Raw genomic sequence first — 26,632 nt, 5'->3', positions numbered from 1 at the left:
TGAGTGGCTGATCGGAAGAAGAGACGTCCAGGAGGGGGTGATAGAAGCCCCTGATGGAGTAAAGTGCAGAGTCCAGTGTGTCACTGTAGGAGTAAGGTACAGGCAGCATGTGGGCAGATATGTGTAGAGACAGGGGTTACCCCTGAATGAGTTTCCTAAATCAGGGTGAAAACATGATTTGTAAATAAATATTCAGGAAACGAATGTTGTGGGCAGATACCAGACCTCACCATGGGGGGAGTGGAGCAGGCGGGGGTAAAAGGTGGGGGTCTGAGGGTGCAAGAGCCAGAGAGATGCTGCCAGTGCGGGTCTAAGAGCATCCTCTAAGACCCCCGCGCCCCCCTCATCACTCTGCCATCCTTCACCATCCCTTTCATTCCATGTTTCTTCAGCCCCCCTGGAGTGTGTTCTTTATTGAGCATCTGTCGGTTTCTAGACATAAACCTCTCCCCGGTGTCTGGGGGGCCACAGAAGGATAGATCTTTCTGACACTGGTTATAGAATATTCAATCGAGAGCAGGAAACCGAGATAGAAGGCGCAGCATCCATCAACAGGCGGTGGGGCCAGTGGAGGGAGCCATCATTCAAGGGTCTGCGGCAGATAAACAAGCATTTACAAACATGCACCAAACACTGCAAGAGACCAGGGAGCAGAGGAGGGAAGGGGGCAGGAGGGAGAACACGAGGAAGGACATTCATGGAGGGAGGAAGAAGGGAAGGAATTAGGGAGCGAAAGACGTTAGTAGAGAGGAAGGGGGTGTCTTATGAAGTCAGCAAGGTATCAATACATAATAAGAAAAACAGTAAGAAAGGGAAATGAGAAAAAGGTGAGACGGACGGAAAATAACAAACACGGAGAGAGGGAGGGAGAAATAAAGAGAGAACCAAGGAGAGAAGACAGAAGGAGGGAGAAAGAACAGGAGATCAAGAGTGAGTAAGAAAAAGCAGAACGAAGAAAAATCAGAGAAGGGAGTAGGAAGGGGGTATAGAAGCAAGGAAGAAGGGGGAGAAAGAAAGAAAGGATGTGAGAAAAGATTGAAGGGAGCGAGGAGGGACGAGAGCTTGGGAGAAGGGAAGATAAAATGGAGTAAAGGTGAGAAAAAGAGGGTACGAAGAAAGGAAGGAAAGAAAGGCAGATCATTGCGCGAGGGAAGGGGGTGGAAGGGTAGAAGCAAGGGAGGAGGAAAGAATACTGGAGAGTGGGTCACTAGGACGGGGTGGAAAAGAAGGCGGGAGGGAGCACACACATGACTCTGACATGCAACACATTAACAAGGGACATGAAAGGCGTCGTTTGGAAAAAATAAGCTGCTCTTGACGAAGTAGCGCCTTTCAACCTTCTTCAACTAGACTTAAGCACCTTCCAGAGTGACGTCAACAGTGTGCTGCTGCGGATGACGTAGTGTATCCCCTTTGCCTCCAGAACTACAGCCTGAGAACCTCACAGATAATTTTTTCAATGGTTATTTCATAAACTAAAGGAACCTTCTAGAGTCCTGTAAGACTTGTTGAGTCCCACTCTGTCTGAACCGCAGATCACTGTCCATGGAGCTCTCTGAGGATCTGGTGTGATCTCTTTCCAGCAGAGTGTCCAATCGGAGATGTTCTGGTGAGCACACGGAGACCCCCTCCCGCCTCATCAGTCTCATGGGATCCTTCTACTCTGAGGATCTGGTGTGAACTCTTTCCAGCAGATTGTCCAATCGTAGAAGTGCAGGTGAGCACGCGGAGACCCCTCACGCCTCACCAGCCTCATGGGATCCTTCTACTCAGTTTCAGCCTTTTGTTGAGCAGGATTTGCGAGAACTGATGACACCAAGTATGATGTTCTGGATCCCTGTCCAAGTCAGGGAGGATCTCAGCGCTTCTCCCGCTGCCCGACATCAACCTTTTAAGGATGAATGTCCAGCAGTGCCAGGTTCCTGCTCGCTCAACAGCCCCGTAGTTTCTGATCTCTTGAAAAAACCTTCTCTTGATATAAACATATCAGCAAATCAATCTGCGCCCAATCGCTGCGCGCTTCCCCCTTTTCGACACAACTTTTGATAAAAGCAGGATGGTTTCAGAAAGATGCTAAAGTCCATGGAGACCTTTGCATCCCAGCCCGTCGTGAACTAGGGGCCTGATCAATGAGGGATGATCTCAGGATTAAACCCGATCAAGTCAGGAAAAGATAATACCACCAATCGATACCATCGGCCACCGAATCCTACTAGAACCAATGGTGCAAGAGGGATGCCCGACTATGCTCCATCTCTCTCTGAGGGTTCACAGTGCACGCAGACGTGCAGTGTGGTGGGCCCCACCTTCAAGCCGCCACTTATGAAAGAAGCAACCTTGAAAGGTTTGTGATTTTCAATGGTGGGGTGTGTAGGAAAGTGGAATATTATGCAGTGAGACTGGTTAGGCTTCAATGCACTGGTGGATCGGTGTGGCGCAGCGGCCAGGACAGCTGACTTCAGAGCACAGGGATCACGGTTTGATCCCCGGCTCCGGTGACAACGCAGCTCAGCACCATGTGACTCTGGGTAACATCTCACCTAATTTCCACGTCGGCCCCCAGCGCCTTGACACCCATAGGGGTATGTAGTTTGCGCTTTACAAATACCGGACGTACGATTGTACGCAGTAATCTCATGTTAACCAGATAGGTCCTTCGATTCCTACTAATACATCCTTAGCTCAGACCTGGGACTGTGGCACACAGCAGTCAGGCTTCACTAGAGGAACATGTGTTAAGCATGCTATGGTCAAGATTACTACCTGTACACTCTTGCAGACACTATTGTTGGAAAAGCGCCACGTTTGCGTCACGCAACTGCGGCGTAAATGTGGCGCATCCCTAGGACCCATTTACAACGTGACGCATCTAGGCAGATGCGTCACGTTGTAAAGCCCTGCGCCACTTGTGGGCGTTCCGGCGCAGGGTGGGCGTTCCGGGGCAGGTGCGCCTCGCAAAAGTGGCTGAGTGAAATCTATAAGATTTCACTCAGTCACTTTCAGGCCAATGCTGCGTCAAAAGCCTGCGCCTGCTTGAAGCAGGCCTAGGTCTTGACGCAGCATTGTAAAGATGGGGCACCCCCGAGCCTTGCTGGAGCTGTGTCGCGCTTGCGACGCAACTCCAGCAATCCACCACCTTTACGGCACAGATGTGTCACGCATCTGTGCCGTTTTTGCCCCATGGTGCGCCGCATTGTAAATGCGGCGCACCATGGGTTGCAGAGCAGCGGCGCAAAATAACTGGCGCATCCCTGGGGATGCGCCAGTTATCATAAATCTGCCCCTATGAATTTATTGGCTCCTTTTCTGTATCTTTTTACTAATATTTTTTGATTTATATACTTCTGCAAAATTTCCTCTCCTTTTACAGTTTCTATATATTGCATTGCTAGCTACGAATGTTGTGATGGAAGATATATGCTTAAGAGCTCCACATCGAAAACACGTCACTTACCTAAAAGTGTTCTTTTTTTGCTTTATATTTCTGTCATACTTCGCTTTAATAAGGTTTGTTTTTGTTTCATCTTTTCTTTTATGTTGGTGACCATAAATTCCACTTCATCTACAGTATCCCCTTTACTATCAGTAGCTCTGTCCATTTCTTTTAATCGCATTGCAGTGGGCTCCACGCCTTCATCTATTTGAGTAACTTCATCCAAGCTGGGCATTTTGTTAAGAGTTTATTTTTTATTGATTTATTGTTTATGCACCTTACAATTTAATCTTTTGTCAATGAATCCATTAACTGCTCAAATCGACAAGATGAAGCTAATGCCCTTGATACAACTAAGTAAGATCTAATCCTTTGTGTTCTAAAAAAACATAATTGTGGTGCTCAAGGACAACTTTCGTTTTTGGGGTACTTGTGAATCTAATATCTGCAAGGACATCCAACACGCATTGCTTGGTTGTCCATTCCCCATCCCTAAGTGTTTTTCGGGTGAGTCCTCTTCTACCCTCTTCCCTTAACTCCTGAGTGTTGAAGTAGGACTGCTTGTTTCCTGATTGGGCCACACTTGTCACCTCCAATGGCTAACATTTTCTTCTATTGCTTCCTTGGCACAGGTGGGTTGTACAGAATAGTGGAAGGCATGCCATACTTTGATCTGCCATGTTGCCGGTGATCCAGCGCTCTTATTGAAAAACTGTCTCAATAACGCTACCTATCACCTCAATACTCACCATTAATCATGAATCACATATAAAGGCCCATACTACCAATGAGACAATTTTTGAGCGTCTGAATCAGGTGGTATGATTAGCTAAACTATTATTTACAAAATTATATACAACAGCTGTTTATCTATTCTTTCCATAGATTTAACATTTAACATTCATTAATCAGACCACCAAGGCGATTGAATCAACTGATGGTAACTAGACCATAAATAAACAAGACCAGCTTGTCTTTTCAAATCTAGTTTTATTAACTTTATTTGTCATAAAGAAAAAGCATTTACGTTTAAGAATCTTTATTTTATAGGCAATTGAGAAAGCAGCATTTAATAAGGAAATGAATTAATGAACTGACATTTTCAAAGCAAGCTCAGAAACATGAATTATTAGCAGAATAACAGTTCCCATTCCCTAAACCTGTCTATTTCTCACTTCACCTAGAAAGAAAAAATCAATTAAATTCTTCTATCCTTACGTGCGCCAAAAGTCCAACAGCATGACACGTCATCCAGGAATCAGAAAGAAGAGAGTTGCAGCGAGCCCTTTTCCCTGCTCCCAGTGTCAGGTTTTATACCTTTTCTTTCTAGCTAAACTTTCTACATTTTACATTCCTTTTAGCAAATCCGAGCTTTTCATTGGCTGTCCGAAGTCAGTCCATGATTAAATACATTAGGTCATCTCCGATTCTTGACCAAGTCCAGGCTTCACATAAGCCCTATTGTCTTTCACTTCCACATCTTTCAACTTCCTCAAGAAAGTTACTTTTCCTCGAGTTTTGAACATTTACTTCCTAGCCTTGGCAGACACTTTAAGTTTCTGTCCTTGAGCCTTTTCTCCATGAGCACGTTCAACCCAACCAAAGAACTGCTTTTTCAATTAACGATGACAATGCAGTAAAAATCTTCAAGGCTACGCATGTGCAAAGACTTCACTCTGGACAAGCGTTCGCGTCTGCAGCTCTGTCAGCCATGTTTTCTCAACCACCTTTAGTTCTCACTTAGGAAACTATTATTAAACAAACACAAGACATCAATTAATTAGCTTTTGTCACAGAAAAGACATAACATAAGCACACAAAATAAGCACATGCCATTAGTTAAACAGCCGCATTTAATACTGACAAAGACAATAGACAAGGCTAGTTTATTATTTTTTTTCCTTTGCGTTTGCAACAAAAAGCAGATTAGTTTATCCCGCGTGTATTGATGAATGTATTCTTAAACTAAATTGATTAGTAATTTCACCACAAGCTTATTAATTTAATTACAGTTATGGGAGATTAACTTCACAAGTTTGAACAAAATCTTGTTCTTCACCTTGCTTCATTGGAGACGAAATTACTGCCCCATTCTCCGCGCAAAATACAAACTTCTCCTCAATAACTACAAAAAAGCAATCTTGACGGCCAAAACCAATTATTTCACCGAGAGAGTTTCTCTCGCTGCCAATAAACCCCGAGAAATCTTTTCTCTAGTCCATCATCTCGCCACTTCTGACCGCACGAGCACCAGTCTTGTCCCTACCCAGTCCCTCTGCTCCTCCCTCAACGATTATTTTATTGACAAGATTGCCAACATAAAAGCTAATATTCCCGTGGTGTCCCAACTCCGTGCTCTCTGTCCCCCCCCCTGCCCACTTCTTCACTGGACCATTTTCCTTCTATTTCTACTGATAGCTTTCTTAACCTGCTTTCTAAAGTCAAGTCTGGCTCTCCGATGGACTGTGCTCCGGCACGGATCCTCAAAGCTCTCTTCACCAGCTGTCCCGCTCCTCCCCTTGCCCTTCTTAACACCTCCCTGGCTTTGGGTTATGTCCCTACTTCATTTAAAACCGCTATGGTTCTGCCTATTCTCAAGAAATCCGGTCTTGACCCCTCTCTCTCCTCTAATTTTAGGCCCATCTCCCTTCTCCCCTACTTGGGGAAGATCCTTGAAAGCCACGTTACATCTTGCTTGTCCTCTTACGTTGAGGAGAACTGCCTCCTGACCCCCCATCAGGCGGGCTTTCGACCAGGACACTCTACGGAGACAGTGATCATCGCGGTCCTGGACGAACTCAAGGGGAAAGCCGACATCAATCTTCCCCAAGCCCTGGTCCTCCTCGACTTGTCCGCTGCGTTTGACACGGTCGACCATGCCATCCTCCTCGACCGTGTCAGCGCGGCGGGCATTAGGGGCACGGCTCACTCCTGGCTAGCGTCCTTCCTCCTAGGCAGGTCCCAAGCGGTCCATCTATCGGGTTTCTCCGCTCCCCCCCGCTCAGTTTCCTGCGGGGTTCCCCAAGGTTCCTCTCTGTCTCCTCTCCTCTTTAATCTTTATATTTACCCTCTTATTCTTTCCGTCTGCGAGCTGGGGGTTTCCGTGTACAATTACGCGGATGACCTCCAGCTCGTCTTCGATCTTTCTACTCCCCCGGACTCTCTTCCCAATCTTTGCTCCACCTTAGTTTTTATTTCTGAATGGATGAGCTTCAACCATCTGAAGCTCAATCCTGACAAGACGGAGCTTGTCCTCACAGGTGGCCCCTCCAACCCTTGGTCCCCGATTCATTGGCCCCTTCCTTTGGCCCCCCTCCCTCACCGGTTTCCGCTCTTCGGACCTTGGGCATTAAGGTCAGTCATGACCTTACCATGCATGCCCAAGTTAGCTCCGTCGTATCTTCCTGTTTCCTATCCCTTCGCCTCATCCGGAAGATCTCTCGGTACTTTTCCACTGACGCCCTAAAATCCATAGTCATGGCCCTTATCACCTCCCGCCTTGACTATGGGAATGGCCTGTACGTAGGCATACCTGCTTACGAAACCCGACACCTACAGGCCATCCAAAATCAGGCCTCATCCTCTGTCTTCCCAAATCCTCCCACATCACGCCGGCACTCAAGTCTCTCCATTGGCTCCCGGTGCACCTAAGATCCTTCTTTAAATTGGCCTGTTTGGCCTATCGGGCTTACACTCACTCCGACCCTCTTTTCATTGTTTCTATGATCACTCCCTACACCCCGACCCGCACTCTTCGTTCTTCTTCTCTCTCTCTTCTTCAAGTTCCCCGCTTCCGCAAATCCAGAACGGGGGGCACTCGCTTTTCGGTCCTTGCTCCCCAATTCTGGAACAGTCTTCCTTTTTTCATTCGCTCTATTCCCAACTATACTCACTTTCGTAAGGCCCTGAAAACGTTTTTGTTCTCTCAGGCATTCCCCTGTTAGTTCCCTAGGATCCGCCGCAGAGTCAGGTCTAGTTCTAGCGCCAGGAAGCCGCTTGGCCGCAGTGCGCTCAACCAAGTATTTTTTTCATTTCATTTCATTTGCTTCATCACCGGCAAAGGAAAATTTTAAATAACAATCTACAAATAAAAATGTATCAAAATAAGTTAATATAATACAGCTTTATAGGATATACTGGCCATTAAAAGCTCTCTCCAGAGTTAACAAGGGGGTGGACGCTTAACGGTGGGTATAGCCCAGCTACAGGGGGCCATAACTCTATTAAAACATTCCGGCCCATCAGGACAGAATGTTCTAATTAGTAAAACGGACGCCTCACAAAGCCCGAGGGGGTTGAAACCTCCTCGGCTCCGTGAGGCCTTTATTCACAGCCGGTGCTGTGAATGTTCTACAGCTCACACCGTGCACAGGGCCACGACTCTTCGATGTAGAACATTCAGAGCAAGGGCTGTGAAAAGGGGCTGAAGTCAGCCCTGGTTCTCCCCGGCTTGACTAAACTGCTTTTTGTAGTTCAGCTGAGCCAGGGAGACCCAGGAGCTGATCATCATCCTCCGACCCTCCGAGGTGGCAGTGACTCCGAGCTAGGTCGGAGGGTCGGCGAAGGCTCCGAGCCCTGCACCCCTGCCTCTGCCTTTCGCTTTCCCCTGCACACTCCATGTGTTGTCAAGAGGCAGAGGAAAGAGAAAGGCAGAGGCTGAGCATTGGAACTTTGAAATGCTGAGTGCAGCGGGCCTCAACCAGTTCACATAGGCTGCTGCGGCTCCGTTGTCTTCAATGGAGCTCTCAACATTCAAATGTTCTATTAAACTCTTATGCCTACAATAACAACCGAAAAATAGTGCAGATGTCCACGCAGTTCCTCTTTTATATTTCTGGTATTTTACAGTTGCTAAGTGCATTTCTCTAAAGCTCCAGTGGACGTACAGGGGAGATCTGAGAGGAAGGAAGACGGGTGCAAGGGTCCATGAGCACCGAGCGCAGCAGATGTGGTAGAGCCCGTAAAGGACACGTCACTGTTCCTGACCTAGAGGCCCGCGCTGCCCAACCTCGCTTAAGCGCCAGGAGAAGAGATGCACGCGCTCCTAGAGGCCCGCGCTGCCCAACCTCGCTAAAGCGCCAGGAGAAGAGATGCACGCGCTCCTAGAGGCCCGCGCTGCCCAACCTCGCTAAAGCGCCAGGAGAAGAGATGCACGCGCTCCTAGAGGCCCGCGCTGCCCAACCTCGCTAAAGCGCCATGAGAAGAGATGCACGCGCTCCTAGAGGCCCGCGCTGCCCAACCTCGCCAAAGCGCCAGGAGAAGAGATGCACGCGCTCCTAGAGGCCCGCGCTGCCCAACCTCGCTAAAGCGCCAGGAGAAGAGATGCACGCGCTCCTAGAGGCCCGCGCTGCCCAACCTCGCTAAAGCACCAGGAGAAGTGATGCACGCGCTCCTAGAGGCCCGCGCTGCCCAACCTCGCTAAAGCGCCAGGAGAAGAGATGCACGCGCTCCTAGAGGCCCGCGCTGCCCAACCTCGCTAAAGCGCCAGGAGAAGAGATGCACACGCTCCTAGAGGCCCGCGCTGCCCAACCTCGCTAAAGCGCCAGGAGAAGAGATGCACGCGCTCCTAGAGGCCCGCGCTGCCCAACCTCACTAAAGCGCCAGGAGAAGAGATGCACGCGCTCCTAGAGGCCCGCGCTGCCCAACCTCGCTAAAGCGCCAGGAGAAGAGATGCACGCGCTCCTAGAGGCCCGCGCTGCCCAACCTCGCTAAAGCGCCAAGAGAAGAGATGAACACGCTCCTAGAGGCCCGCGCTGCCCAACCTCGCTAAAGCACCAGGAGAAGTGATGCACGCGCTCCTAGAGGCCCGCGCTGCCCAACCTCGCTAAAGCGCCAGGAGAAGAGATGCACGCGCTCCTAGAGGCCCGCGCTGCCCAACCTCGCTAAAGCGCCAGGAGAAGAGATGCACGCGCTCCTAGAGGCCCGCGCTGCCCAACCTCGCTAAAGCGCCAGGAGAAGAGATGCACGCGCTCCTAGAGGCCCGCGCTGCCCAACCTCACTAAAGCGCCAGGAGAAGAGATGCACGCGCTCCTAGAGGCCCGCGCTGCCCAACCTCGCTAAAGCGCCAAGAGAAGAGATGAACACGCTCCTAGAGGCCCGCGCTGCCCAACCTCGCTAAAGCGCCATGAGAAGAGATGCACGCGCTCCTAGAGGCCCGCGCTGCCCAACCTCACTAAAGCGCCAGGAGAAGAGATGCACGCGCTCCTAGAGGCCCGCGCTGCCCAACCTCGCTAAAGCGCCAGGAGAAGAGATGCACGCGCTCCTAGAGGCCCGCGCTGCCCAACCTCGCTAAAGCGCCAAGAGAAGAGATGAACACGCTCCTAGAGGCCCGCGCTGCCCAACCTCGCTAAAGCGCCATGAGAAGAGATGCACGCGCTCCTAGAGGCCCGCGCTGCCCAACCTCACTAAAGCGCCAGGAGAAGAGATGCACGCGCTCCTAGAGGCCCGCGCTGCCCAACCTCGCTAAAGCACCAGGAGAAGTGATGCACGCGCTCCTAGAGGCCCGCGCTGCCCAACCTCGCTAAAGCGCCAGGAGAAGAGATGCACGCGCTCCTAGAGGCCCGCGCTGCCCAACCTCGCTAAAGCGCCAGGAGAAGAGATGCACGCGCTCCTAGAGGCCCGCGCTGCCCAACCTCGCTAAAGCGCCAAGAGAAGAGATGAACACGCTCCTAGAGGCCCGCGCTGCCCAACCTCGCTAAAGCGCCATGAGAAGAGATGCACGCGCTCCTAGAGGCCCGCGCTGCCCAACCTCACTAAAGCGCCAGGAGAAGAGATGCACGCGCTCCTAGAGGCCCGCGCTGCCCAACCTCGCTAAAGCGCCAGGAGAAGAGATGCACGCGCTCCTAGAGGCCCGCGCTGCCCAACCTCGCTAAAGCGCCAAGAGAAGAGATGAACACGCTCCTAGAGGCCCGCGCTGCCCAACCTCGCTAAAGCGCCAAGAGAAGAGATGAACACGCTCCTAGAGGCCCGCGCTGCCCAACCTCGCTAAAGCGCCAGGAGAAGAGATGCACGCGCTCCTAGAGGCCCGCGCTGCCCAACCTCGCTAAAGCGCCAAGAGAAGAGATGCACGCGCTCCTAGAGGCCCGCGCTGCCCAACCTCGCCAAAGCGCCAGGAGAAGAGATGCACGCGCTCCTAGAGGCCCGCGCTGCCCAACCTCGCTAAAGCGCCAGGAGAAGAGATGCACGCGCTCCTAGAGGCCCGCGCTGCCCAACCTCGCTAAAGCGCCAGGAGAAGAGATGCACGCGCTCCTAGAGGCCCGCGCTGCCCAACCTCGCCAAAGCGCCAGGAGAAGAGATGCACGCGCTCCTAGAGGCCCGCGCTGCCCAACCTCGCTAAAGCGCCAGGAGAAGAGATGCACGCGCTCCTAGAGGCCCGCGCTGCCCAACCTCACTAAAGCGCCAGGAGAAGAGATGCACGCGCTCCTAGAGGCCCGCGCTGCCCAACCTCGCTAAAGCACCAGGAGAAGAGATGCACGCGCTCCTAGAGGCCCGCGCTGCCCAACCTCGCTAAAGCGCCAGGAGAAGAGATGCACGCGCTCCTAGAGGCCCGCGCTGCCCAACCTCGCTAAAGCACCAGGAGAAGTGATGCACGCGCTCCTAGAGGCCCGCGCTGCCCAACCTCGCTAAAGCGCCAGGAGAAGAGATGCACGCGCTCCTAGAGGCCCGCGCTGCCCAACCTCACTAAAGCGCCAGGAGAAGAGATGCACGCGCTCCTAGAGGCCCGCGCTGCCCAACCTCGCTAAAGCGCCAGGAGAAGAGATGCACGCGCTCCTAGAGGCCCGCGCTGCCCAACCTCGCCAAAGCGCCAGGAGAAGAGATGCACGCGCTCCTAGAGGCCCGCGCTGCCCAACCTCGCTAAAGCGCCAGGAGAAGAGATGCACGCGCTCCTAGAGGCCCGCGCTGCCCAACCTCGCTAAAGCGCCAGGAGAAGAGATGCACGCGCTCCTAGAGGCCCGCGCTGCCCAACCTCACTAAAGCGCCATGAGAAGAGATGCACGCGCTCCTAGAGGCCCGCGCTGCCCAACCTCGCTAAAGCGCCAGGAGAAGAGATGCACGCGCTCCTAGAGGCCCGCGCTGCCCAACCTCACTAAAGCGCCATGAGAAGAGATGAACACGCTCCTAGAGGCCCGCGCTGCCCAACCTCGCTAAAGCGCCAAGAGAAGAGATGAACACGCTCCTAGAGGCCCGCGCTGCCCAACCTCGCTAAAGCGCCAGGAGAAGAGATGCACGCGCTCCTAGAGGCCCGCGCTGCCCAACCTCGCTAAAGCGCCAGGAGAAGAGATGCACGCGCTCCTAGAGGCCCGCGCTGCCCAACCTCGCTAAAGCACCAGGAGAAGTGATGCACGCGCTCCTAGAGGCCCGCGCTGCCCAACCTCGCTAAAGCGCCAGGAGAAGAGATGCACGCGCTCCTAGAGGCCCGCGCTGCCCAACCTCGCTAAAGCGCCAGGAGAAGAGATGCACGCGCTCCTAGAGGCCCGCGCTGCCCAACCTCGCTAAAGCGCCAGGAGAAGAGATGCACGCGCTCCTAGAGGCCCGCGCTGCCCAACCTCGCTAAAGCGCCAGGAGAAGAGATGCACGCGCTCCTAGAGGCCCGCGCTGCCCAACCTCGCTAAAGCGCCAAGAGAAGAGATGAACACGCTCCTAGAGGCCCGCGCTGCCCAACCTCGCTAAAGCGCCAGGAGAAGAGATGCACGCGCTCCTAGAGGCCCGCGCTGCCCAACCTCACTAAAGCGCCATGAGAAGAGATGAACACGCTCCTAGAGGCCCGCGCTGCCCAACCTCGCTAAAGCGCCAGGAGAAGAGATGCACGCGCTCCTAGAGGCCCGCGCTGCCCAACCTCACTAAAGCGCCAAGAGAAGAGATGAACACGCTCCTAGAGGCCCGCGCTGCCCAACCTCACTAAAGCGCCAGGAGAAGAGATGCACGCGCTCCTAGAGGCCCGCGCTGCCCAACCTCGCTAAAGCGCCAGGAGAAGAGATGCACGCGCTCCTAGAGGCCCGCGCTGCCCAACCTCGCTAAAGCGCCAGGAGAAGAGATGCACGCGCTCCTAGAGGCCCGCGCTGCCCAACCTCGCTAAAGCGCCAAGAGAAGAGATGAACACGCTCCTAGAGGCCCGCGCTGCCCAACCTCGCTAAAGCGCCAGGAGAAGAGATGCACGCGCTCCTAGAGGCCCGCGCTGCCCAACCTCGCCAAGTCACAAGTAGAAGAGTGACAAAATTCCGAGCGTTGGCGCCAAGAATTTTCAATTCTATTAAGGACTCGGAGGTGAGGATAATGCTTTCTCTTTCTTTACTGTAAAATTCAGCAGCCAATGAAAAACGTTCAATATACATAAACAACTACATTTCCCATCATGCCATGGTGCCTTTCATGTGACCATATCCTCTTTCTTTGCCTTGAACGAGTAATGTCTTTAACATCCGCAACCATCAAACGTTGACAGCTTGCAAGAACTAATCGACTTCAACGGAAGTTCAGCCATGACGAAGACACAAAGTGCCAACTGAGACTTCCAATGTGGCAAAGCATCCCTTTGCTTTCTGATCCGCGCCTGAAATAGAAAATCAACTCGTAATAACTGTGAAAAGTACACAGATCAGAGCTGGTAATGAATTACTACTGTAATAATAATTACATATTGGGCGGGATAATCCTAGCCTCCGTGTCCTTAATAAAATTGAAAATTATTGGTGCGAATGCTAGAAAATTTCTTATTCTATTACAGGACCGGAGGCTTCGGATTATGCTCGTTTAATGCTTATCCAAAACAACAGATGCAATATCGCCCACAGGTTTGTAATAAAATTGTTTAAACTTAGAATCAGAAGACCAATTAGCTGATTTCATTATATAATGAACACTTGAATCAAACATAAATGAATTTGACGCCATAGTGCCTCTCACAGAATGAGCACAAATACTTGTTCGTCAATACCAGCTTCTTCAATAACAGGTTTCAGCCATCGAGCAATAGTGGCAGATGTAACCGCGTTGAAAGGCTTTTGTAAGGCAATTAACACACTCGTACAACCCTTCGGACATAACAGGGGGGTACACTCTTCATATGCCTTTAAACATTTAACCCCACACAATTTATCATTTGATGGAAAAACATAATAATCAATGGATCGTGAAAACGTCTTAGTCATAGCAGAAATAGTAAAAGAAACCCCTTCAGGGAAAATGCCTGTCAGGTCCAGAACTCTCACGTCAAAGACGCGGTGACAAGCAGATAAGCAAAGGCGCATGGCTAATTTGGCTGACAACTGTTTCCTAGATAATCGTAAGTTGTTTGGTGATTTTTCAAACAAATTTAGAACATTCAAGACATCCCATAACACAGAATACTGAGCCTTAGGCGGGTTTGCCACCCAGATTCCTTTGAGGAATTTACAAATCAGTGGATGCATTCCCACCGGTCTGCCATCCACTTGTGCGTGTCCCACTGAAATGACGGATCAGAAATTATTCACAGACCTGTATGCCAACCCTTCCGAGGCGTTTTGTGAGAGAAAATTGATCACTTGAGATAATTCTTTCTCCACAGGATCCAGGTGCTTCTCCAAGCACCAACCCAACCATCCTCGCCAGGCTGATGAGTACCGCTTCCTAGGGGAAGGTGCCCAAGCCTAGTGGATGAAATCCAAAGCTGCCTGCGATATTCCTGGCAACGACCACTGTTGCTTGAAAGCCTCCATGCCAACAGGGAGCATCCACGGAGACCACGGAAGAAGGAGAGGACAATCGCATGTCAATTCCAATATCATGCAAAACCGAGGCTGAGTTTTCCATAGAGGGGTGACTAGCACGATCTCCGCTTTCTGGTGGGATATCTGATTCGTCACTTCAGGAATAAGGACAAATGGAGGTAATGCAAAGTTCAATGTCGTCGACCAATCCTGTGTAAAACCATATCCGGCCTCCAACTGAAGAAAATCTCCAGTTGTCGTTTGAGTCTGGAAGCAAACAGGTCTATCGTGCATGGACCCGACATTGAGTGAATCATTTGAAATCAGGATGGGTGAAGTTGCCAATCGCTGTAATCTTTTAGATGGCGGGAGTTCCAATCCGTCACTGTGTTGGATCGACCTGATAAGTATTGAATGGATTTACACCAGACACAACATAAATGTAGACCTTTACTGAACGGATTTACACCACAGTCAACATAAATGTTGAAGGGGAACATCCTTTACGACGCGGATGTTACTCCGCGCTACCATTACGACGCGTCTCTTACAACGCAAGTCGTAACCACGACTTGCGCTGGAGGGCGCTCAAGGACAAGGAATAGTTAATTTACTATTCCAACACCTTCCCTACTATCCACGGGGACTGGTGTTGGAATAGTAAATTAAACTATTCCTATGTCCGCACCCTACAGCGCAAGTCGTGGTAACGACTTGCGTTGTAAAACACGCGGTGTAACGGTACGCGTGGTAATAGCCCGCGTCGTACCGTCATACATCCATGTTGAACATTACTGAATGGATTTACACCACACAACACAAATGTAAAACTTTATTGAACACATTTAGACCACACAACATTAATATAGAACTTTACTGATTAGATTTACACCACACTCGACATACATGTAGAAGTTTACTCAGAAAGCATGCTTTTTGTGATTTGGTTTAAATCTGTTCAGTAGTTTTGAGATTAGTGTTTTCAAAAATGTGATGGATAAGCTTGAAAGGGTTAGCATGTTTTTTATATCCTGAAGTTGAAAAGCCATATTCTGTCTGCTTATAACTTAATCCCTGTTTGAGGAATGCGTCTGAAATTTGGCAGACATGTAGCACATTCAGATTATGATTGGTGTTTACAAATTTGTGAAGCTCAACCAAAAGGGGAACAATTAAAAAGGTTGGCAAAAAAGTGTTAATTTGCTAATATATTTGTCACTGTGTGATGAATACGCACGAAGTTTGGCAGACATTTAGAAAAATAATTTTTCAGTGGTGTGTCAAGTATTGTGACAGCTCATTGAGGGATGGGGGAAGGGCAAAGGTAAACATAGGTAGCAGTAGAATTTGCATTTGCTTATAATTTTAGAACTGTTTGATGAATCTACACCTGCTCAGTGTGACTGCTCTCCCCTTGAGTAGCTCCACCATTGAGTGCGGTCCCCTGAGACCTGTGCGCTCCACTGCAGCGCGTTCGAGGCCCTCCTCCACCCGCAGGCTACTGCCTGTGCCTCATCCCTGGTGGTCCAGTGGGAGAGCACTCTGCTCTTCTACTGTGCTGCCCCTTGCCTCTCTCCTCTCTGCCCTCTTCTCTATTTCCTTTTCCTTCTCGTATCTCTCTTTTTCTCTTCTCCTTCTCCTGCCTTTTTTCTCTTGTATCCATTTTCTCTCTTTTTCTTCACTTCCCCGCATTTTTCACCGCCGCAGTTGCCTCCGCGGCCACTCCCACTCCTGCATGTCTTTCCCGCTCCCACCTCCTAGCTGAGCTTCCCTCATCTCGATCCCTACTTAATGGTGGCCTCTGCGCAGCTGTGCTGCTGGCGCACCGATGACACTGAGACCCGACCGCAACCAGGGCCAGGAACCTTGGTCCTCTGACCGATCTCCACTACCACTCCAGCACCCAACAAACTTTCAACCCTGGAGGCAAAAAAAAACGCCAGCTCTCGACGCTGAACAACACCCAAGGCCCGCTTTCCTGTTTGTACTGCCGCTGCACCTTCAGCCACCTCTGCCCCCCAGCAGCAGCCTCTAGCCTCAACACCTACTCGCCCAACGTCGCTTTCCTCACAGAAACCTGGACCAACGCCAACTCCACAACCAACATCACGAGTGCCACCCGCGATGGATACAAGATCCGGTGCAAGGACCACCCCAATCACCCAGGAGAAGGTATCACCATTGTCCACAAAAATAACCTCCACATGATGACCACCCCACAGACGACACAGCGACCCTCATGGAGTACCTCCACTTCCTGATCCAAACCAACCCTCAAACAACTCTCCACCGAACCCTCATCTACAGGCCACCCAGACCCGAAGCTCCTTTTGCCAACGGCATCACCCACCTCATTGCTCTCTATGCCTTCGCCCTCATAGATTACATCCTACTCAGAGAACTAAACTTCCACCTGGATAACCGCGATGATCCAAACACCGCCTCCCTCCTAGTGAACCTCACCAACTTAGGACTCAAACTACTAGGCGTTGCCCTCATGCACACAGCGGAACACACACTCAACCCCATCTTTGCTGAAGGAAACAGTGTCTCCTACAACCACCACCACAGAACCTCCCTCGGCAGATCACCACTGCATCCTCTTAGCCTTCAACAAACCCCCTGTATACAAGCACAGCCACCCCCTACCCCTTAGAAGCTGGAACAAAGTCACCGAAGACCAGCTCACATCCACTCTCATCAGCAACCCACCTCTGACTACACCAAATGCTAACACCACAGCACTCAAGCTCCACCGCTGGATCACAAACTGCACAGATACACCCCCTTCAAGAAAGTCATAGGAAGGCACATCTAGAAAGCAAGTTGGTATACCTGTGCACTCCAGGAGTCCAAACCCTCCTCCCGGTGACTCAAAAAGGCATCGAGAAACATCAAAACCCCAGAATCACGTTGTTGGAAATGGGATCCCTGGCTGGCCAGGGCTTTCGCCAAAGTCAGTCAGAGACCACCACTCCCAAGTCAGGGCAAGGGAGTTACACGCCAAGATAACCCCTACTCACCCTCTAGGTAACGTGGCGCGAGCAGCAAGGCTAAACTTGGAGGCGATGTAAGTTAAGTATTTGCGCACGCACCCCAGCAACAACACCCAGGCCCACCACAAAGGAAACTCCACACAAGGTTATATAAAAATAGCCTTTGTATTACACCAAAACACATTAGATAAAACACACACTTTACAATGTGCCAGAGGCACGGGCAGAATTTACAGGGGATATTTACAAGACAGGGCCACCTGGACCACTGTCAGGAATCAGAAGTAACACTTTCAGAAATAGCACTTTGAATGTAAAATTACTTTAGCACAAAATAGCACACAACCAGTAATCACTGGTATCCAGGACCTCACTAGCACCACCTGCACTAGGGAGAAAACAACCACCTATGTATCACAATACCTGTAGGGGTGTAAGCACATAACACATGATGCAATGCATAACATTCATTCAGAGGTGTAAGGGAGGAAAACACACGATGCATAAAAACACATTCAGAGGTGCAGAAAAAGTACAGTTGCGCCAAACTCACGTAAGTCACCACCTGTGACTGTCCCTAGGCCAACTGGCCTTGTTGGGGCTAGGACGCCGTGTGTCCAATGTCAGGGGGGGCCTAAACGTAGCAGTTGCCCACAAAGTGCTGGGCAACTGGTGCAACAATGTTTGAGCCTGCCAGGGCTCAAGAACAACAGTGGGACCAATGGGGGAGCCTCTCTGGGCTCTTCAACACAACTTTGGCGCCTGGAGCCTCTCTCCGGGCCCTAAGAAATGACTGTGGCCCTCCAGAGCCTCACTGGGCTCTAAGAACAAATGGACTGCCCCTGAGCCTCTCTGGGCTCTTTGCTCATGATGTGCCCCTCAAGAGCCTCTCGTGGCTCTACACAACGAAATGCCACCTTCGTTGGAGCCCCCCTCCTGGGGACTCAAAGCAACTATGGCCCTCCCAGAGCCTCTCAGGGCTGTGCAGCCAGAATGCCCCCACGACGTTGGAGCCTCTCTGGGCTCAGAACATCCAGCAATGGCCCCAGAGCCTCGTGGCCCCCACAACAAATAGACGCTGCCTCTGGAGCCTCGTGGCTCCAACCAACCAAGATGCGGGCAGGGAGCCTCTCGTGGGCTCACAGCAATTTCGGCCTCTCGGGAGAGAGCACGAGGGGGGGGCGGGCACCGCAATGTGCCCCGACGCCTCCCCTTCTTTGGAGCAACCACTGCCCTTCACTCACCCGGTCTCGCTGCAGCTGACTGGAGAGCTCCCGCTCCTCGGGACTCTCCTCGGTGGCAGTCTCCTCTCACTCCCCTTGCTTCCTTCGGCGCGGACTCGGCTTGGCTTCCCCAGACCGGGGGAAGCGGGGGAAGGAGTCGGCCGGTCTTCTCCTCTCCGGTGCAGGAGCGCGGGGTGGGCTCCCGTCTGCTTCCTGCCGTCCCACCAAGGCTTGCCTGACTTCCGGGTCGCGCTGCAGCCAATAGCAGCACGGCGCTGGTAAAATGGAGGCGGGACTTCCGGGTCGCCGTCGGCAGCGCGGCGGCCCGGCAGGGTTCCTGGGCTGCGGCGGTGATTTAAACACGGGGTGAGCTCCCGATGATAAATAAATCACGCAAATATGCGGCGTGGGCAGCCGCTAGAGCAGCAAAATGCAGGGTGGGCACCTGCCTGACAAAAGCGCTCCCAAGCGCTTTGTGAGCACAAACTGCAGCACTAGGACGAAATAAGCGCTCTCAAGCGCTAGACAGACAATCACAGCGCTCCAAGCGCTATAATCAAAAACGAAGCGCTTCCAAGCGCTAGAGGGCATAAAGCGCGCTCCTAGAGCTACAAACAGGATAAAGCGCTCCCAGGGGCAAGGACAGAGCCCCAGCAAACAAGTCCTTGGGCAGGCAGGGGGGCAAGGCTGGGCCCAGAGCCAGCCCACTGGGTCTCCAGGCAGGGAGACAGCCCAAGTGGCGGTCCTCTGGCCCAGCAGCAGCAACAGCCCCCTCAGGATCCTGGAAGAGAACAACATCTGTGGGGACACAGCCCCATTTTTATACAGTACATTCCTTTGTTCAAGGGTGCAGGGTGGGGGGAAAACCAGTTGCAGCTGGTTATTGAGTACTCTGTTTACCTCAACCACTCTCTCTATTCACTGGCAGGGCTTGGGTCATTAGACACACCACAGGGGGGCGGAGCCAGCATTGTGTGGGGAAAACCCAGCCCATCCAGGACACAGGTACACTCCTCCCACACATTACTCATGCAAATCTCCCACTCACCACCGGGCAGACCCATCCAGACTTTCTGGAGCCTGGCATGCCAGCCAGCTCCAGCCAATCACACGCCAGCACGCTCACAGCACACGTACAGCCATGTCTAGAAATGGCGCTTCCCTACTAGACACATACATGCTGCATACACCGTTGCGCAGCATTCACTCACACGAGTTCACACATACCAGACTCAAGCCTGTACACCCCATGCATCAGGAACTACCAGGGACACATACATTCCCCATGCATTCCTATGGGCGGGCAGGCCTAGCTCAGCACATGCACTCAGAGTGCGCACGCACTTTCCACTGGGACACAGTGAAAGTGCGCAGAATCCCAAAATCACCATCTTCAGGTCACCATTTCAAGCAAAAAGTCTAGGGGTGAACCTGCCCTAAGGGCCAAAGTCCAACACAACCCCCTTCCAGCCAAAACGCAGGGTAGACCAATCACCACCGTGATGGACTTCCCTGCTTGGGGCGATAGAACACGGACGCGGGCCCGCAACTGCAGGGACACCCTCCTGTTCTACGCCACGGTGAACCCATGGGATTCCTTCTCAACACACTGTCTGGACCAACTGGGCTACCCCACTGGTACTCCCAAGTTGTCCGCGGCCAGGACCAGGCCCTGGGCCACCCAGGTGCCACTGGTCCTTGCCTATTCGCAGAGCGGGGGGTAGTAACCCCTGGCACATAGGAGCCATTCTCCACTCTCCCTGTCTGCAAGACAGGACTAGACTGCCACTGGTTCTCCAGCCTAGGGCCTACAACCTCAGGCGGACCAGGAGTCTCAGGGAAGGCTCTCCTCCCCTTACCTCTTTTCCTAGGGTTCCTCCTCCTCCGGCGAGGGGTACACCTAGAATGCCATTCCAACCCAGGGCTTATCCACTCAGGTTGCACCGGGGTCAGAGGTGGGCTCTCCCACCCTCTGCACCCCCTTCCAGAGGTCTGCCCTCTCCCACCTGGAGAAGTTCCTCTGGAAGAAGAACCGGTCAGGACACTGGTTACAGTCGTCCTACCCTTCAGGTCAGGCTGATCCTGAACCTGGCCTTCCAACCTCTGGTCTAAAACCTTCGGTGGAACAATTGCCTGGCACTCCAGGACTTCTGGGGATTCACACACAATGCCCCTGAGGCTAATAAATGACACATCTGTCGTGTGACTGTCTGTCTGGCGCAGATCTCCCGCCCTCTGTCCACCTGACAGTGCGTGACGATCCCCCAGACCAGAAGTGGTGTCACCATGGTCACTACACGGGACCCTAGCCCAACTGGGTAGTCCCTGACCCACTGGTCCTTCCACTGGGGAACTCCCCCAATCACTCCTCACTCTGGACTCCTGTACCCTCCCTACCGGAGCGGTACTGCCAGACTCTAGAACCACAGGAGCTCTGGTTACAGACGCTCCAGGTCCTCTACTCACTAGGAGATCCTCCTCAAGTGAACTAACAGGACAGCCTAAGTCCCCAACCTGGTGTTCCCTAAAGAAACCATCCAAGTCCTGAGGCAGGGCTTCGGGCGTCTGGGGAACCTCGGTCTCCCCCTCACTCCTGCTCCACTGAGCCAGGCAGTGAGCCCCTACACCCTCCTCGCTATCCTGGGACCTAGCTGGGCTACACTGAGCCTCTTCCACCACGCTGGGCTGGAAGATCCCTGAACCACTACTTTTGGAGTCACTCACCAATGACTCTAGAGAACCTCTGGCCCTTTCCCAGCGGTCTGCTTCCACGGCAAGCTGCTCTGAACAAGAAGACCCATATACCAACAGGTGTTGGCGCAACTCTGGACAACAACCACTGAGCACCTGCTCTTTGACAATCATATCAAACAGTTTCTCAAAATCAGAGTCAGTGTGAACCTCTACCCATGCCCACAGTGCTCCATGACATTCATCCTCAAACTTCTCCCACGACTGGTGAGGCAGCTTCCTACTGCCCCTGAATTTCAACCTATACTCCTCTTCCTGGGAAACAGGTACCAGACTGGGGGAACTGGGACTGGGATTTCCTATACTGGAATCTAAATAGCTGCCACCACTGGACTCAACCCTCCCTGGGGAATCCAGACACTCAACACTGCACGCAGGGGATAGTCTACCCTCCAGAGCTACTTTGCCTCTGGTGGCGGCCCTCTCAGCCTCCTCTATCCTGTCCTGCTCTAAGACCCTCTCGGTCTCTAGCTGTTGCTTCTTAACCTCCAGCTGTTGTTTTCTAACGCCCAGCTGTGCCATAGCCTGGGCATGCTCCAACCTGAGCTTTTCTAAAGCCAGCTGGTGCTCCCTTTCTCTCCTCCTATCTTCCAGCTCCTCTGGGGACAGGGAAAGGGATGAGGCGCTGCCTCCTACGCTGGACCCAGCAAGGGACTCCCTATCTATGGGGTCCTCACTATCTGCTGGCGTCCCTGTGCTATCATCTTCTTCCTCCTTCTCAGACTCTTCAGGGCTCCCCTCTGACCCACCACCCTCATGGTGTGAGACCCGGGCCCTCTCCTCACTGTGCTCACGCTCCCAGTCATCCTTCTGCCATTGGATCAGGTTACCCCTAAGTTGGGACTGGGTGTCTGACTCATTCACTGCAATGTCTCTCTCTTCGCAAAACTCTCTCAGTTCATGCAAAAACAGACCCCAGACATTAAAAGCAGACTCCATCCTGGCAAGATGCTCACAGACATGTGCAACACAGGGGACTTAACTGTCAGAGCTGAAGCAGGAGTACAAATTACAAAGGTATTCAGCAAGCTCTCTACCCCAGAGAACTCACACTCACTTGCCTAGTGCCACACACCATTCATCCACACACAACCCTCCCCTCGGACTAGTAAGGCAGTTTCTACCACCCCTGATTCCTCAACCTGACCACACGTGACACAGGTACCGACTCTGGGCGCAGGGTGGGGGACAAATGCACTGGACACAATTACACAATGGATACCTTCAGGAGAAGAAAATAATGGAACTTCAAAAACAATCCCCTAAAATGTGGTCATCTAAAATGCAGAGTTTTGTGGTGCAGCCAGCTGCTACTAAGGTACAACGCAAACACAAATCCTTATCCTTCCGCTGGCCGCCAATGTTGGAAATGGGATCCCTGGCTGGCCAGGGCTTTCGCCAAAGTCAGTCAGAGACCACCACTCCCAAGTCAGGGCAAGGGAGTTACACGCCAAGATAACCCCTGCTCACCCTCTAGGTAACGTGGCGCGAGCAGCAAGGCTAAACTTGGAGGCGATGTAAGTTAAGTATTTGCGCACGCACCCCAGCAACAACACCCAGGCCCACCACAAAGGAAACTCCACACAAGGTTATATAAAAATAGCCTTTGTATTACACCAAAACACATTAGATAAAACACACACTTTACAATGTGCCAGAGGCACGGGCAAAATTTACAGGGGATATTTACAAGACAGGGCCACCTGGACCACTGTCAGGAATCAGAAGTAACACTTTCAGAAATAGCACTTTGAATGTAAAATTACTTTAGCACAAAATAGCACACAACCAGTAATCACTGGTATCCAGGACCTCACTAGCACCACCTGTACTAGGGAGAAAACAACCACCTATGTATCACAATACCTGTAGGGGTGTAAGCACATAACACATGATGCAATGCATAACATTCATTCAGAGGTGTAAGGAGGAAAACACACGATGCATAAAAACACATTCAGAGGTGCAGAAAAAGTACAGTTGCGCCAAACTCACGTAAGTCACCACCTGTGACTGTCCCTAGGCCAACTGGCCTTGTTGGGGCTAGGACGCCGTGTGTCCAATGTCAGGGGGGGCCTAAACGTAGCAGTTGCCCACAAAGTGCTGGGCAACTGGTGCAACAATGTTTGAGCCTGCCAGGGCTCAAGAACAACAGTGGGACCAATGGGGGAGCCTCTCTGGGCTCTTCAACACAACTTTGGCGCCTGGAGCCTCTCTCCGGGCCCTAAGAAATGACTGTGGCCCTCCAGAGCCTCACTGGGCTCTAAGAACAAATGGACTGCCCCTGAGCCTCTCTGGGCTCTTTGCTCATGATGTGCCCCTCAAGAGCCTCTCGTGGCTCTACACAACGAAATGCCACCTTCGTTGGAGCCCCCCTCCGGGGGACTCAAAGCAACTATGGCCCTCCCAGAGCCTCTCAGGGCTGTGCAGCCAGAATGCCCCCACGACGTTGGAGCCTCTCTGGGCTCAGAACATCCAGCAATGGCCCCAGAGCCTCGTGGCCCCCACAACAAATAGACGCTGCCTCTGGAGCCTCGTGGCTCCAACCAACCAAGATGCGGGCAGGGAGCCTCTCGTGGGCTCACAGCAATTTCGGCCTCTCGGGAGAGAGCACGGGGGGGGCGGGCACCGCAATGTGCCCCGACGCCTCCCCTTCTTTGGAGCAACCACTGCCCTTCACTCACCCGGTCTCGCTGCAGCTGACTGGAGAGCTCCCGCTCCTCGGGACTCTCCTCGGTGGCAGTCTCCTCTCGCTCCCCTTGCTTCCTTCGGCGCGGACTCGGCTTGGCTTCCCCAGACCGGGGGAAGCGGGGGAAGGAGTCGGCCGGTCTTCTCCTCTCCGGTGCAGGAGCGCGGGGTGGGCTCCCGTCTGCTTCCTGCCGTCCCACCAAGGCTTGCCTGACTTCCGGGTCGCGCTGCAGCCAATAGCAGCAAGGCGCTGGTAAAATGGAGGCGGGACTTCCGGGTCGCCGTCGGCAGCGCGGCGGCCCGGCAGGGTTCCTGGGCTGCGGCGGTGATTTAAACACGGGGTGAGCTCCCGATGATAAATAAATCACGCAAATATGCGGCGTGGGCAGCCGCTAGAGCAACAAAATGCAGGGTGGGCACCTGCCTGACAAAAGCGCTCCCAAGCGCTTTGTGAGCACAAACTGCAGTGCTAGGACGAAATAAGCGCTCTCAAGCGCTAGACAGACAATCACAGCGCTCCAAGCGCTATAATCAAAAACGAAGCGCTTCCAAGCGCTAGAGGGCATAAAACGCGCTCCTAGCGCTACAAACAGGATAAAGCGCTCCCGGGGGCAAGGACAGAGCCCCAGCAAACAAGTCCTTGGGCAGGCAGGGGGGGCAAGGCTGGGCCCAGAGCCAGCACACTGGGTCTCCAGGCAGGGAGACAGCCCAAGTGGCAGTCCTCTGGCCCAGCAGCAGCAACAGCCCCCTCAGGATCCTGGAAGAGAACAACATCTATGGGGACACAGCCCCATTTTTATACAGTACATTCCTTTGTTCAAGGGTGCAGGGTGGGGGGAAAACCAGTTGCAGCTGGTTCTTGAGTACTCTGTTTACCTCAACCACCCTCTCTATTCACTGGCAGGGCTTGGGTCATTAGACACACCACAGGGGGGCGGAGCCAGCATTGTGTGGGGAAAACCCAGCCCATCCAGGACACAGGTACACTCCTCCCACACATTACTCATGCAAATCTCCCACTCACCACCGGGCAGACCCATCCAGACTTCCTGGAGCCTGGCATGCCAGCCAGCTCCAGCCAATCACACGCCAGCACCCTCACAGCACACGTACAGCCATGTCTAGAAATGGCGCTTCCCTACTAGACACATACATGCTGCATACACCGTTGCGCAGCATTCACTCACACGAGTTCACACATACCAGACTCAAGCCTGTACACCCCATGCATCAGGAACTACCAGGGACACATACATTCCCCATGCATTCCTATGGGCGGGCAGGCCTAGCTCAGCACATGCACTCAGAGTGCACACGCACTTTCCACTGGGACACAGTGAAAGTGCGCAGAATCCCAAAATCACCATCTTCAGGTCACCATTTCAAGCAAAAAGTCTAGGGGTGAACCTGCCCTAAGGGCCAAAGTCCAACACAACCCCCTTCCAGCCAAAACGCAGGGTAGACCAATCACCACCGTGATGGACTTCCCTGCTTGGGGCGATAGAACACGGACGCGGGCCCGCAACTGCAGGGACACCCTTCTGTTCTACGCCACGGTGAACCCATGGGATTCCATCTCAACACACTGTCTGGACCAACTGGGCTACCCCACTGGTACTCCCAAGTTGTCCGCGGCCAGGACCAGGCCCTGGGCCACCCAGGTGCCACTGGTCCTTGCCTATTCGCAGAGCGGGGGGTAGTAACCCCTGGCACATAGGAGCCATTCTCCACTCTCCCTGTCTGCAAGACAGGACTAGACTGCCACTGGTTCTCCAGCCTAGGGCCTACAACCTCAGGCGGACCAGGAGTCTCAGGGAAGGCTCTCCTCCCCTTACCTCTTTTCCTAGGGTTCCTCCTCCTCCGGCGAGGGGTACACCTAGAACGCCATTCCAACCCAGGGCTTATCCACTCAGGTTGCACCGGGGTCAGAGGTGGGCTCTCCCACCCTCTGCACCCCCTTCCAGAGGTCTGCCCTCTACCACCTGGAGAAGTTCCTCTGGACGAAGAACCGGTCAGGACACTGGTTACAGTCGTCCTACCCTTCAGGTCAGGCTGATCCTGAACCTGGCCTTCCAACCTCTGGTCTAAAACCTTCGGTGGAACAATTGCCTGGCACTCCAGGACTTCTGGGGATTCACACACAATCCCCCTGAGGCTAATAAATGACACATCTGTCGTGTGACTGTCTGTCTGGCGCAGATCTCCCGCCCTCTGTCCACCTGACAGTGCGTGACGATCCCCCAGACCAGAAGTGGTGTCACCATGGTCACTACACGGGAACCTAGCCCAACTGGGTAGTCCCTGACCCACTGGTCCTTCCACTGGGGAACTCCCCCAATCACTCCTCACTCTGGACTCCTGTACCCTCCCTACCGGAGCGGTACTGCCAGACTCTAGAACCACAGGAGCTCTGGTTACAGACGCTCCAGGTCCTCTACTCACTAGGAGATCCTCCTCAAATGGACTAACAGGACAGCCTAGGTCCCCAACCTGGTGTTCCCTCAAGAAACCATCCAAGTCCTGAGGCAGGGCTTCAGGCGTCTGGGGAACCTCGGTCTCCCCCTCACTCCTGCTCCACTGAGCCAGGCAGTGAGCCCCTACACCCTCCTCGCTATCCTGGGACCTAGCTGGGCTACACTGAGCCTCTTCCACCACGCTGGGCTGGAAGATCCCTGAACCACTACTTTTGGAGTCACTCACCAATGACTCTAGAGAAACTCTGGCCCTTTCCCAGCGGTCTGCTTCCACGGCAAGCTGCTCTGAACAAGAAGACCGATATTCCAATAGGTGTTGGCGCAATTCTGGACAACAACCACTGAGCACCTGCTCTTTGACAATCATATCAAACAGTTT

This window comes from Lissotriton helveticus, chromosome 4_2, assembly GCF_964261635.1.
Source record: "Lissotriton helveticus chromosome 4_2, aLisHel1.1, whole genome shotgun sequence".
Classification (NCBI taxonomy): domain Eukaryota; kingdom Metazoa; phylum Chordata; class Amphibia; order Caudata; family Salamandridae; genus Lissotriton; species Lissotriton helveticus.
The sequence above is the reverse complement of the archived record's forward strand: the minus strand, read 5'-3'. Positions refer to the sequence as shown.